Source organism: Sus scrofa, chromosome 5, assembly GCF_000003025.6.
Source record: "Sus scrofa isolate TJ Tabasco breed Duroc chromosome 5, Sscrofa11.1, whole genome shotgun sequence".
NCBI lineage: Eukaryota > Metazoa > Chordata > Mammalia > Artiodactyla > Suidae > Sus > Sus scrofa.
This window is the reverse complement of record NC_010447.5, coordinates 90668980-90681986: the sequence shown is the minus strand read 5'-3', so window position 1 is coordinate 90681986 and position 13007 is coordinate 90668980. Positions and strand designations below refer to the sequence as shown.

At 42.3% G+C, this 13007-nt stretch overlaps 1 pseudogene; it reads right to left on the bottom strand.

The window, feature by feature from the left end:
- LOC110260824 lies at window positions 1935-3876 on the bottom strand (annotated as a pseudogene).

Here is a 13007-nt window from a genome sequence, read left to right as displayed (position 1 = left end):
AATAGTACTGGAAACCGAGATTTGTGTGAACAACAGAATGGTGGTGTTTCTGGGCCCTCTCAGCCGACAGAGTAAGAAGATTTTTCATGTTCACACTAGTTCATGTACGGACACACATCTATAAATATTTCTGTATGTAACGATCTATATGAAGCTAAACATGAATTCACTCTGGTATCTTCAACTCCAGCCTGTTGCTGCGTGGACCATTCTTGCCTCCTCCCCTTGCTTTTCTGTAACCTTCCACTTCAACAGTGAGAAATCTGGCCCCCAACACCTGCCCTTCATGGATGTAATTGCTCCATTCCTGTGCACATATATAGTGTTAGCAGAGTCTCTAACCAATATCTAACTGTATCATCTAGAATACAGTTTCTTTTGGCTTTAATCTTATAGGCGCCACTCATTTCCAGAGTTACTTAGGTTAGAATCTTCCCCGCAACCCCAACCTTCAAGTGAGCTTGCTTCATACATTAGTCATAAGCTCGGTTGTTTTCTCATATTCTGCATTCCACACGTCCTCCAGAATGATTTTTTTAAAACATGTACACATTAAGGTTTACTCTTTGTACTGTAAATTTCCATGGGTTTTGACAAAGGCATTGTGTCATGTCTCTACTAGGCCGTTATTACTTTTCTTGGTTTAACGAAGATGTACATGATGTTACTATGTGACAGACACTAACTCATTTACTCCTTTTCGCAACCTTAATAGATACCATTAGCATGCCATCTCTGGTATAGGTAACAAAATTAAGACAGAGAGAGGTTAAGTAATTTCTTTACAATCACACAGCTAATATGGGTCGATATGCATTGAGAACAAAGGGCATCTATGCTCCCAACCACTATGCTATCCTGCCTCCCCGGTGTTATAATTACTTATTCTACTTTGGTTTTTATGGCTTTCTTCTCTTTATCTTCATCCACAAACAATTTTCATTTTACCATACACTGAATTTAACTCTTACCTGCTGCCTTTCATTATCACTCCTCCCAATTTTTCAAAATTTTAATGTTTAGGAGTTCCCGTCTTGGCGCAGTGGTTAACAAATCCGACTAGGAACCATGAGGTTGCGGGTTTGATCCCTGGCCTTGCTCAGTGGGTTAAGGATCCAGCGTTGCCGTGAGCTGTGGGGTAGGTTGCAGACGCGGCTTGGATCCCGCGTTGCTGCGGCTCTGGTGTAGGCTGGCAGCTACAGCTCCGATTAGACCCCTAGCCTGGGAACCCCCATATGCCACAGGAGTGGCCCTAGAAAAGGCAAAAAGACAAAAAATAAATAAAAATAAAATAAAAAAATTTTAACGTTTATTCCTCATTCAAAATCTAATCATCACTCTAACAAATCTTTTTTTTCTTTTTTTTTTTTTTTTAATTCTTTTTTCTCGGCTGTGCCAGGGGACTTTGGAATTTCCTGACGCAGGGATCGAACCTGCACCACAGCAGTGACCCAAGTCATTGCAGTGACAATGCTGGATCCTTAACCCACGTGTCTCAAGAGAACTCCTAACAAAAGCTTTTTTGTTTTGTTTTGTTTTGTTTTTTTGTCTTTTTACCCCTTCTATGGCTGCTCCTGTGGCATATGGAAGTTCCCAGGCTAGGGATCGAATCAGAGCTGTAGCCGCTGGCCTACACCACAGCCACAGCAACGTCAGATCTGAGCCGCATCTACAACCTACACCACACCAGACCCTTAACCCACTGAGCAAGGCCAGGGATCAAACCCGCAACTTCATGGTTCCTAGTCAGATTCGTTAATCACTAGCCACAATGGGAACTCCTAACAAAAATTTTTAAAGTAAGCACATTAAAATAGAATTTATTCTATAATAGAGATGACAGAACAATATCAGGTAAAGAAAAAACGATATTATAATTTTTATTTATTTATATATATATATATATATATATTTTTTTTTTTTTTTTACTAGTCTGACAGTCTTGTCTTTACTTTTCCTTAAAGCAAAAAACAGAATGCAAGTAATCAGAAAGCACTAGCAGGCATCAGTTAATCCAAGATACTAGCTTCATAGTTCCAAAAGCACTTGCAAAGAAAACCATTGTGGGGCACAGGAGGGTGGAAACATATGTTAGTAACTGGAATCCCGTGAGTTTGTGTGTCTGCCAAGTGTCAGAGGCTCTTTTTTGTACCTGTCCTTTATTTGGTCACTTTTTGTCCCTGAAATACTAGTTTTTCTTTGACTTGTTTCCTTAAAGTATAGAAAGTATGGAATATAAACATGCTCTTGCACTGCATACTTCAAAGTGTACCATTCACGCATCATGGAGCTATCTACCTACTGATAAGTCCCATCAGATCTTGGATCATTCAGTAATATACAAAATACCAAGGCACAGAAAGAACTGAAACCCACTTTTTTTCATTACACATAAGATTCAAATATTCAGTCTAAAGAAAAACACTTCATCATTTTGGCTCTCCTCTATATTTGCATGTTGATAAACTTATTAAAATATTCCTGTATACTTAGGTTTGGTCTTTTTATTTCAAGTCAGGTTTAAAACCTCAAAACCAGCCATCCAGACAAAACAGGTATTCAGCAAGATTATTTCTTCCCTACCCTCCTAACCCCAGTAACTATGAAGCCAATTTTACGGACTGACTCCAAACACTGGACTGTGACGACAAATGCCAGGTCCAGTGTCTTCACAATCCTTTTTGGTGTGGCATACTTGGTAGAATCCAGGTGTGGAAGCAAACACAGATCCTCCAAACCAAACTGCATATTACTGCATGTGGTGTGTCATGACCTGCACATCAACAGGTTTTGGCTTCCATCTACCACCACTCAATTCCCCACTTCATTCCAGCCCGGCGTCTGCAGTTCTTCTCCAATTTCTTTGCGAGCATCGTCCGAAATCCCTGAACGTGGTTGACCCTCCAGAGAGGACAATGTTCTCATAGAGGAGACGTCTGACATCAGCAGGTCAATTCTGAATCACTTCATCTACACCTTCTGAGACAGGCTGAGTAAAGACTGGAGTAGCGAAGCAGATGAAAAAAAATTTCAGGTCCCAAGAATCTCTCACATCCAACATCAATGGGAAAGTCTTTCTTTGAGACAGCATTGATTCCAGTACACTGTTTAATCCACTTCGATCCGTCTGTATCATACTTGTTAAATTCTTTTACTAAATCTGGGCAGACATAACTAGAGCGCTCCTTTCCTGCCTTAGCAGTTTCCAAGGATGGCTCTGGAAAAATTCCTCCTTTTCGGTCTCTCAGCAACTGCTGAATAAAATATCTTGGCCTGCGATTGGAATGTGCTTCATACAGCTGCCAGTCCCACATCCTTCAGCCACTGGGATGACATGAGAGACGCCGTCTCCACTGCCTAGTCCCGTACCAGTCAACATCTGCTCTCCTACTTGTCTGGAGGTCCAGGATGCAGCTAAGGCAGGAACAGCCTGTACAGCGATGGATAAGCCTGGAACACTGAAGGACTCAAACACTATTTCAGCAGTACATTCCCTGTTTTCTGGAGTATTCACTGGAGGTTCAGTCAAAAGAAAATAATGGTCTTCAGGTTCTGCCCTTAAATATTTAAAGATCACTCGCTCCATAAACTTTTCCATCAAGTCCCCATCTTCAACACCGTGGGGGATTGGCCACTGTGTTGCATGTGCAGGTTTTTCTATTGCTTCCTCACCCGTGAAGAAGGGTAGGTCATCAACACCTTTCATCACCCTCCTTTGAGCGGGATCACCCACTTTTCTGCCTCCTAAATAGCAATGCAGGAAGGGATGATAAACTGTGGTTCTGTGTTTCCAGCATAACCTAGTTTGGTATACCCCGTGCCACAGGCCAGCAGCCTTCCTGCCATCTTCCTCCTCACCTGCTGCTGCTGCTGCCACCGCCGCCATCTGCTCTGTGCTGGTTGGGGCCAGGGATGGGCGGCGGGAGGTCGAAGCTCTCTGACCATCCACAGCCAGGCCGCTCCCTCCATCGGGGGGGGGCGGGGACGGGGGGGGGGGGGACTGGGAAGATGAAGCAGTAGTGAGAGAGCAGCAGGCTCAAGGACTACCATCCACCACCCAGGCAGGCAGGCCTCCTTAGACGGAAGTATAGCTGTCATACAGCATTATATTACTTTCAGGTATTCAACATAATGATTCGATATTTATGAAAACTGCAAAATGATCATCACAATAAGCCTAGTTAACATTCGATCAATTATTATTGGCTTCAGAAATCTGAGGCCTGCAGACAGGTATGAGCTGCAGGATGAAATTATTGTACCAAAAATGACAGTTACCCTGATGCCACTAACATGCTGTCCAGGTGAAACAAAGCAGCTGACTGACCCTTGTCTGCTTGGGAACCAAAGGCACTTAGGAATCAAACCTGAGATTTCAAAGGAAAGGCAATCTGAAAAGTTAAGACAACCTTTTCGTCACTCGTAAATGGTTTCTATTTCCCTGTCATTCTCCAGAAAATACAAAAGCAGACTTTCTATCACATTAGAAATTCTAGGAGCTGCTATGGAAGTGGATAAGATTTGGGAAAAATAGATCCAAATCACCTCTATGTCTTTTCTTTAGTAAAAGAAGTATCTTGATGATATTTATAAAAAGCTTTTAAGAAGACACAAGATCTAGACAAAGACTCATTCACTCTTCTCTTTTCAATGGATTTTGAGTAAAATTGCAAGTGGAAAGAGTAGGCAAATTTCTTCAAGCAAATATCCTATGGGTGTTAAGAAACAAGGTCATTTAATTCACAAATTACTTCCTATACATCTTTGGCATGACAATCAAAATCTCTGATTTTGAGCTCAGAGAGAGCTGACAACTCAAGTTTGATACTCACTTGGCTTTCAAAATCTCAAAAGGCAAGGTTTCTTGAAATTCCAAGACATTTTACTTTTCATGTGCTAGGAGCAAGGCCAAAATTTAGGCCAATGACAGTGGAAATTATGCTACTAATCCCTGGGTGTCTTCCTGAAGTTCTCCGATGAATAATAAGGGGACGGTAATTAGTGGCAATTGAGTGCCTACAAGGTACTAGATACTGACACGTTTCATTTAAACCTCCCAACAATCCCACGTGGACACTGTAGACCAAGGGAGGAATTTGTTGCTGTTGTTTTTAATGCAGAGGAAGCTATTCGACGTGAGAACCCTGCGACTGTGGGAGATGCTTAGTCTCTTTTTGTGCCTAAGCAAGGGTGGGGGGGAGTTGGGACCAGAGCTCAGGTTTTGAGCCTCTCAGCTCCATATTTGTTTGTTCCCCAGTGTCCAGCATTGGCTTCCGAGACCCCGAGCTGGGAGGTGGGCTGGAGGAGGTGGATGCAAGGAGTGAGAAGGTAGCTTCACAGAGGAATGGTAGGGCAGAGAGGAGGGCGGGTCCAAGGCGACCACGGGCGAAGCAGGGGCCTGGCCCGCTGGGGAAGCCTTGAACAGAAGCGGCTGCCTGGATGGGTTGACTTAAGGTCCCGGGTTGGACTCCAGTCTCTCCTCACCTATGAGTTCCTGTTCATGGGCAGGTTCCAGCAGCTTTCCTTGGTGATGTAATGCTACCCAGAAGCCGAGGTGTTGCCGGCCTCCTTCAGCAGGGCAGTATTTCCTGTCATTAGACTATTTTCCTCAGGGCCTAGCTCTGGAGAGCTCTTGGCTTCTCAGTCAAAAGGAACTGGGATCGGCAGGCAGTAATTCTTTAGTTTATTGCCCCTGTTCTACATTCCTGACCTGTGAGTATTTGTAGACACAGAGACCAGCTTTCCAAAGCCCAGCCTAAGCTGCTTTAATTTTGTCATTGTCCTATAATTTCATGGAAATGGCTGCTATGAAGCCAACAAATGACTAATAAAGTCCCTCTGCCCACTCATTTTTAATGTCATTCTGGAACTCCAGAACAGGGACCATCTGGTCATGGTGCTTACTTTAATATAAAAGAGTGGCTGAGTTGAAAATCCTATTTCTGAGAGAAGGCTGGAACGAGTCTTCTGTTTGTGAACCCCAAGCAGAGCAAAACAAGTCTAGCATTTCATCTGGCGCAGTCATCAGATAGGCTGAGGGCTGTGTAGGCAGCTCTGCTTGTGGAGAGGTTAAATTCTGACACACACACACACACACACACACACACACACACACACACACGTGATATACAGATATCAATCAATACCACTAACTGTCACATTTATTGAGCACAGCCCATGTGTCTGGCAAAAGGCAAAGCACTGCGGATTATTTTGTAATAGGCGAGCATTAGTGTACTCATTTTATAGGTGAAATAAACAGAGACAGAAGTTAAGTAAAGCTGCCCCAAGTCGCACAGCCAGTAAATAACAGCGCCAGACCTGGAACCCAGGCCTGTCCTGTCCACATATGCGCCCCGAGCAACTGACTTACTTGACTCATTGCAGTAAGGGCTTTTGGAAGAAAATTCATCCTAAGCAATGACTCATCTTTTACGGAGGTAAACTGTAGAACAAGGAAGCTATATAGAGATTTTTTTTTTTTGGCCTTTTTTATTTTGGAATTAAGATTGTGCAGAGAGGTTGCAGAGATAGCCACAGAGAATTTCTGTCTACACTTCATTCAGCTTCTTTTAATCCTAACATCTTATGTAGCTGTGCTACATTGGTCAGAACTAAGGCATTATCCTTGGTATAATATTAATAAGTAAACTAAACTACAGACTTTGGTCAGACTGTGGTGCAATTTTTTTTTTCCTTTTTTGCTTTTTAGGGACGCACATGCAGCATATGGAAGTTCCCAGGCTAGGAGTCGAATCAGAGCTATAGCTGCTGGCCTACACCACAGCCACAGCAACTTGGGATCCGAGCTGCATCTGCGACCTACACCACAGCTCATGGCAATGCCGGATCCTTAACCCACTGGGCAAGGGCAGGGATCAAATCTGCATCCTCATGGATACTAGTCAGATTCATGAACCGCTGAGCCATAAAGGGAACTCTACATGCAATTTTTATTTGCAAGTTTTTCTTGCAACTTTTGATTTAATCATGCTTTTTAGTATCTTTATTTTTGCTGTTTTTACAAAACTTGATTTTTTAAAAAAAGTTATTAAAACTTTGGTTTTTTAGGAGTTCCCTTGTGGTCAAGGATCGTGTCGTCACTGTGGCAAAGGTTTGATCCCCAACCCGGGAACTTCCACATGCCACAGGTGTGGCCGGAAAAAAAAAAAAAAAGGTTGTTTTTTTTTAGAGCAGTTTTAGGTTCATAGCAAAACTGAGAGGAAGAGACAGAGATTTCCCTGCCCACTCTGTCCCCACACTAGCACAGCCTCCCCATTATCAACACAATGCTACATTTGTTACAACTGATGAACCTGCTTTCACGGGTCATTATTACCCAAAGTCCCCACTTTACATTAGGATTCACTCTTGGTGTTATATATTCTTCTATGGGTTTGGACAAATGTGTAATAACATGTAACATGTATCCACCACTAAACTATCATGAGTAGTTTCAATGCCTTAAAATGCATGTGTTTCAGCCATGCATGACCCCACTCTCCCTGCCAACCCCCAGCAACCACTGATCCTTTTCGGTGTATCCATAATTTTGCCTTTTCCAGAATGTCCTATAGTTGGAATCACACAGTGTGTGGCCTTTTCAAATATTTTCAAGAAAACTAAATATGTATTTAAAGTTCCTCCATGTATTTCCATGGCATGAAGGCTCCTTTCTTTGGAGTGGTAAATAACAGTCCATTGTCTGCCTGTACCACAGGTTATCTATCTATTCTCCTTCTGAGGGAAACCTGGGTTGCTTCCAAGTTTGGGCAATTATGAATAAATCTTTTATAAACATCATGTGCAGGTTTTGTTTGGACATAAGTTTTCAACACCTTTGGGTAAACACCAAGGAGCACAATGGCTGAATCATATGGTAATTATTTAGTTTGGTAAAAAAAAAAAAAAAAACCCATCAAACTGTCCTCCAAAGTGGCCGCACCATTTTGCATTCTGACCAGCAATGGATGAGAGTTTCTTTTGTCAGCGTTTGGTGGTGTCATCGTTCTGGGTTTTGGCCCTTCTGTTCAGCTGTGCAGCGGTGGCTTTATGTTTTTCTACACTATAGGGAGTTGAGTGAAGCTTTCAACTGTAAGCTGTATACCTACACCCAGCCCTGTCCTTGCCTGACATGAAGGGCTCCAGACATCATTGGGCTTGAGCTGAGTATGCACTTTCTGGTTGCTCATATTCAGTTAAGACCCAGACACTCTTCCTTCTATTGCTCTTCTGCATCTGTAACCTCACCTGCTTTCTGTAGGTGAATCTCGACTGTGTGACTTAGTCATTCTGACTCTGCTTTCAGAAGTTTCTTACCAAGATTTGGCAAACTGACTCAAAGTTTGCAGGCTCCTGACCTCGATTTCCACCCGCCGCATCCTTCAGGACAGAGCTTATGATGGAATTCAATTTCGACTGTCTCTCTAGCTTGACATTTTGTGTTTTATTGTTGGACAATACCCTGACTCTGCTTATCTCAGTAATCACAGTTCATTAGTAAGGACCCAAATCCCCTGCACTGACAATTAATTTGTCCCATTTTTATGGAGAAAATGTGAACCTATAGTGAATGGTCCGAATCACATAGCACATGACTGGAAAATTAAAAGACACGAGGATGGAGAGAAAACTTGCTAAGTATTATTTAGTTGTTAGGACAAGTGGAGCTTAAAATAAAAATTAAATAGAGCTCGAACATCACAGAAATGTATATTTTTGAAAAGAACTTAAACGTCTTCTCACTGCCAAATGGCAGAAATATTTTAATCCAGTTTTGGAAAGGAATGCTGTTACAATTCATAGTATTTAAACTTGGGCTGTGACCAGGCAAAACAAGTATTAAAATCAGACTTAACATGTCTGAAACAAATTTACCATTTTTTTTTCCTTTGGATGTCAGTCTCTCCTCTTGCACCTCCTGGTTTTATTACAAGCTCTGCCATGGTCCCAGATACCAGGTTAGAAAAGTCAGTGTCATTTTTTCTTCTGTTCTTGCTGATGCAACATCAATTACCAATTCTTGCTGATTGTGCCTCTGCCACCTTCATGTTTGCCCATGTTTTTCCATTTCTAATGTTGCTATTCTCCTGCTTAGATTACTTTATAAACCTCTTCATCTACATGCCTCTAGTAGAAGTGTGGGTAGTTTCATTTCTTTGTTTTCATTTTGTTTTTATTTTTTGAGCTTGAAGAAATTTGGCTTTATTTTTTTATATATATAATGATTTTTTCCATTATAGCCGGTATACAGTGTTCTGTCAATTTTCTACTGTATGGCATGATGACCCAGTGACACGTGCATGTATACATTCTTTTTTCTCACATTATCAGGCTCCATCATAAGTGACCAGACATAGTTCCCCATGCTACACAGCAGGATCTCATTGCTAATCCATTCCAAAGGCAATAGTCTGCATCTGTTAACCCCAAGCTCCCAGGCCACCCCACTCCCTCCCTCTTCCGCAACCACAAGTCTATTCTCCAAGTCCATGATTTTCTTTTCTGTGGAAAGGTTCATTTGTAATGTAGTCACTGCAGGTCATCAGTTTTCTCAGAAACTTCAAAGGCATTCCCATAAATACTGGATTTAGAACAGACTCCTACTCTAGCTTTTGAGGTCCTCCATGCTCTTGTTCCACTTTTCCAGATGTATCTATTACGACTCCCTTCTTTGCACATCACAAACCAACCCTACAGGTTTGTGTTTTTCCCTGAAACGATACTGCCACAGGGCATTTGCATATGCTGTTCCTTCTGCTTGGAAGGCCCTTCCTATCACCACTCCTAATATCAGGGGTTAGCAAACTATAGCCCAAGGGCCAAATCTGACCTACCAGATTATTTTTTGTAGATAAAGTCTTATGGAAACAGAGTGACATGCATTCATTTAAATATATTACCTATGGCTGTTTTTGCAATGAAACAGCAGTGGGATGTAAATGAAAGAGAGACTCTATGGCCTACTAAAAATTTACTTTCTGGTCCTTAACAAAAAATACTAATTCCAATTCCCATAGTAATTCCCTTAATTGAATATCCAATTCAATATACTTTAGCAAAAGTTTGCTGAGCCCCCATTATGAGCAAAATGTACAAATACAAAAAAGATACAGACCAGGAGTTCCCGTCGTGGTGCTGTGGAAACAAATCTGACTAGGAGCCATGAGGTTGCAGGTTCTATCCCTGGCCTCGCTCACTGGGTTAAGGATCTGGTGTTGCCATGAGCTGTGGCGTAGGTCGCAGACATGGCTCGGATCCTGCCTTGCTGTGGCTGTGGTGTAGGCCGGCAGCTGCAGCTCTGATTTGACACCTAGCCCGGGAATCTCCATATGCCTTGATGCAGCCCTAAAAAGCAAAATAAATAAATAAATATTTATATGTAAATAAATTAAAAAAGATACAGACCATCATCTCAAGGTGCTTACCGTCTAAAAGTGAGGACAAATCTGGAAATGAATTCCTCTACAACATGATAAGTAAAATCACAGCACACACAGGGGATACCTGGCAGCGTAGACGGGGGAGATATTAATTTCTGGAGTGGTGAAGAGGTAAGAAAAAAAGATTTGAATAGCTGGGTTGCTTTTGAAATTATATATAGGAGTTTATCTTAGAGACATGAGATTAAAGTCATCTTAGATAGAGGAACAGCAAGTACGAAGGCCTCTTTGGGGAACCTGAGGTGGGCTCTTGTGGAAACGAAATTGAAAGTGACTGGGCTATGGAGTCAGATTACCCTGGGTTCAAATCCTGACTCGGATACTCATTCGCTGCATGACCTTGAGTAAGTCCTTAGTTGCCATTAGTCTGATTTCTCGTCCTAGCAGTATGTACATGAATTATCTGATGTGACAGAAGTGAAAGTTTCTGGCACTCAGTTTGACACAGTGTATGTGCAAAAAACATGTAGTTCTTACTATCAGTTTGTGGAAAAACAAAAAAGTTCATGTAGGTTAGAATGTAACAGGAAGGGTATAGAAAAAGACACACATCGGCTGGAAATACAAAGATGGTGGCTCTTTTCTCAGTATTTCAGGCTCTACTCTCCCCAGAGAACCTCTTTCCTGCTTGCTACACAGCAGGTGTGTTGATCTAATCCTTTCTCCAAACTGTGACCCCCTTGAGGGCAGGGGTCGTTGCTTACACCTTTTTGTGTTTTCCAAAGGGCTTTGCACTATGCTGCACATGCAACAAGCCTGATGAACGCTTCCTGAATTTTTCAATCTTAGATTGTGAAGTTATTTTCAAATTTATCAACCCGTTGTCTCATATGAAATTGAAACTGATGGGTTTTAGGATGGGTTTTAGTTTTGACGTGCTCAAGCTTGCCCACTTTGATGAGTCCAACGTGGAGTTCCGAGAAGGGGGAATTTGTTTTTGTTCTTTCTTTTACTCTTCCCTCCTGCTCCCAGTCTGGTGCACGTTTCCCTTTCAGAAATGATCTCCATCCCACCCTCCGTGTGTCCACAGCTCTTCCAGATGTGGCCTCTGTCTGGTTAAACTCACCCTGAGGTGCTCATGGTTTGTATCATGCTGTTTCTGGGTAGGTGGAAAGGAAAGTTGGAATAATCAGTAGTGGATGCTAGCGGATTTGAGACATCAGGAGGAACTCAGTTTGTCTTCAGAGCCTCTCACAAAAGCAGTCCTTCCTCTGCCATATCTAAGGGTTTTCCTGTGGGTCCCAGAAGCAATAGAACCTTTACGTAGAGCAGTTTAACGATCATATAGTAAGTGCTTCCTACGTAGCAGACGCTTTGTGTGAGTGATATCTATCCCCCCCACCACCAGTGCGCATTACTCTCCACTTTCACGGATGGGGGAACTGAAGCTCAGAAAGGTTAGACAACTTTTACAAGGCCACACAGCTAAGGATCAGAGCCCAGATCTGCCTACTTCATCAGAGTTCCTGGCAATGTCCTGTGATTGCCCAGACTGGGAAGGAGGTTAGATAATCTTTCAGGCTTCAGTTCCCTGCTGTGCGTTCCTCCTTTCCAGAATTGTCCAAGGTAATGCTCCTTGGAATACTTGCCTGAGAGCAAGGCTAGCTATATAATATGTAGGGTCCAATACAAAATAAAAATGCACAACTCTTTGTAGAAGAAGCAGCAGGGGTCGGGGGGAATGCCATTAAAACTATTAAAAAGTTAAACATCTTTTCTCTTCTGGGGCTTCTCTCTTGATTTGTCATAGTATTTTTAAATTATTTATTTAGTGTCACTCAAAGTAGAAAAATATTAAAATTTTAAACTATTTGCATGAATTGTGACGGTTCAGCTTTAAATGCAAATGTAACAGCATATGCACAATCATTGAAATGACATGATTCATATTGCGGAGCTCATATGTGCATATGTATTTTGTTTTTACCATTAGAGTGGACATTCTGTTTTGTGTTTCTATCAATATGCACATCCGACCAACACTCTCTACCCGAGGCTTCCTGCTGAGTAAAGGGGAACTGAAAGGAGAAGGAACTCTGGGTCGCCTCTCTCCCCCTTTCCTTCCCTGTCATCATTTTCAGTGAAAGTGCGTGGCTAACACAGGGGAATAACGTGAGCAAAAAGTTCTTTCTTTCTCTGTTCAAAGCATGTTCTGGTTCAGGCTGAAAGTGTAGACTTTTGGAGCTGACAGCACCCCTGGATTACTCAATTTTGTATGTTCCTTGTACTCACGTTGCTGAAGTGGCCTGCGTCGTGGGTCCACCAGAATTCTGTGCTTGTGGGGCATCACAAACACTACATGCCAACGGGGTGCAAGGAATGGCAAACATGCATTTTGTGCATATCCCTCTACTCATGTGCACGCTCCATTGCCCCACGGAGCTTACAACATGCAAGTTCTAAGATAAAATTCTTAAGAATTTCAAGATGGTAACAGCAGAGCAATAAACCAAGCGTGAAGCCCCTCTAGCTGCACCAGGTAGTATGCCCATGAATTTGGGAGTTAATCAGTATGTCAAAGGGAGGAGACTCTACAAGCCAAACTGTGTCTAATCTCTTGGTGCC